Source organism: Dasypus novemcinctus, chromosome X (genome assembly GCF_030445035.2).
Source record: "Dasypus novemcinctus isolate mDasNov1 chromosome X, mDasNov1.1.hap2, whole genome shotgun sequence".
In the NCBI taxonomy this organism is placed as follows: Eukaryota; Metazoa; Chordata; class Mammalia; order Cingulata; family Dasypodidae; genus Dasypus; species Dasypus novemcinctus.
This window is the reverse complement of record NC_080704.1, coordinates 49,938,518-49,940,911: the sequence shown is the minus strand read 5'-3', so window position 1 is coordinate 49,940,911 and position 2,394 is coordinate 49,938,518.

Sequence of the window (2,394 nt, the reverse complement as noted above, 5' to 3'; positions counted from 1 at the left end):
AATACGATTAGCAAGTATTTTGTTAAGTATTTTTGCGTCTAGGTTCATTAGAGAAATTGGTCTGTAATTTTCCTTTCTTGTGATGTCTTTGTTTGGCTTTGGTACTAGGGTAATGTTGGCATCATAGAAGGAGTTGGGTAATGTTCTTTCTGTTTTGATGTTTTGGAATAGTTTCAGCAGGATTGGTGTCAGTTCTTTCCGGAATGTTTTGTAGAATTCACCTGTGAAGCCATCTGGCCCTGGGCTCTTCTTAGTTGGGAGATTTTTAATAACTGATTCTATCTCTCTGCTTGTGATTGGTTTGTTAAGATCATCAATTTCTTCTTTTGTCAATATGGGCTGCTTATGTGTTTCTAGGAATTTGTCCATTTCCTCTAGATTGTCATTTTTGTTGGAATATAGTTTTTCAAAATATCCTCTTATGATAGTCTTTATTTCTGTGGGGTCAGTGGTGATATCGCCTTTCTCATTTCTTATTTTGTGTATTTCCATCTTCTCTCTTTTTTTCTTTGTTAGTGTTGCTAAAGGTTTGTCAATTTTGTTGATCTTCTCAAAAAACCAGCTCTTGGTCTTGTTTATCTGTACAAGTGCTTTCTTATTTTCTATTTCATTTAGTTCTGCTCTTATCTTTGTTATTTCCTTCCTTCTTCTTCCTGTTGGGTTACTTTGTTGTTGTTTTTCTAATTCCTTCAAATGTGCAGTTAGTTCTTCAATTTTTGCTCTTTCTTCTTTTTTGATATATGAATTTATGGCTATAAACTTCCCTCTCAGTACTGCTTTTGCTGCATCCCATAAATTTTGGTATGTTGTGTTATCATTATCATTTGTTTCAAGATAGTCATTGATTTCTTTTGAGATTTCCTCTTTGACCCACTGTTTTTCTAAGAGTGTGCTGTTTAATTTCCAAATCGTGGTGTGAAATCTGGGCTTCTGTCCCTTGCAGATCTCCAGCTTGACTCCACTGTGGTCAGAGATAATGTTTTGTATGATTTCAATCTTTCTGAATTCGTTCAGCCTTTCTTTGTGGCCTAGCATATGATCTATCTTGGAGAATGATCCATGTGCGCTTGAGAAAAATGTATATCCTGCTGTGTTTGGGTGTAGCGATCTATATATGTCTATTAGATCGAGCTCCTCTAATATACTATTCAGATGTTTTGTTTCTTTGGTGATTCTCTTTTGAGATGTTCTGTCCAGAGTTGATAGTGGTGTATTAAAATCCCCCACTATAATTGTAGATGTATCTATTCTTTCACTTAGTTTTTCCAGCGTTTGCCTGACGTATTTAGAGGCACCCTTGTTAGGGGCATAGATATTTATGATTGTTCGATCTTCTTGACAGATTTTCCCTTTGACTAAAATGTATTATCCTTCTTTGTCTCTCACAATTGTTTCACATTTAAAGTCTATATTGTCTGATATTAATAAAGCTACTCCTGCCTTTTTTTGGTTATTGTTAGCTTGTATGATTGTTTTCCAGCCATTCACTTTCAATCTCCATGCGTCTCTGGGTCTAACATGTGTCTCTTGTAGACTGCATATGGATGGGTCATATTTCCTTATCCAATGTCCCAGTCTGAATCTTTTGATAGGTGAGTTTAATCCGTTGACATTCAGTGTTATTACTATCAAGGAATTATTTGTGTTAGCCATATTTTGATTGGATTTTGTTTGTCATATTTTGTTTGTATATTCTTTTTTTGTCTTTTTTGTTGTTGTTGTTGGTCTTATACTCTCCTCCAACTTTGCCTTTCCTGTTTTTTCCTTTCTTCCTGCAGAACTCCCTTTAGAATTTCTTGAAGGGGAGGTTTCTTGTTGGTATACTCTTTCAGTTTCTGTTTGTCTGCGAATATTTTGAACTCTCCATCATGTTTGAATGCTAGTTTAGCTGGATAGAGTATTCTTGGTTGGAAATTTTTTTCCTTTAGTACCTTGACTATATCATACCACAGTCTTCTTGCCTCCATGGTTTCAGAAGAGAAATCAGCACTTAATCTAATTGAGCTTCCCTTGTATGTGATGATTTTCTTTTCTCTTGCTGCTTTTAGGATTTTCTCTTTGTCTTGAGCATTGGATAATTTGACAAGTATATGTCTTGGGGTGGGCCTGTTAGGGTTTATGACTTGTGGAGTGCGCTGTGCTTCTTGGATATGTACATCTGTCTCTTTCAGTAGATTTGGGAAGTTTTCAGCCATTATTTCCTGCAACACTCCTTCTGACCCCTTTCCCTTCTCTTCACCTTCTGGAATGCCTATAATACGTATGTTTGAGCGTTTTGCATTGTCATTCAGGTCCCTAAATCCTAATTGGATTTTTTCTATCTTCTTATTAACCCCTTCTACTATCTGTTTGATTTCTGATGTACTGTCTTCCACATCACTAATTCTCTGCTCT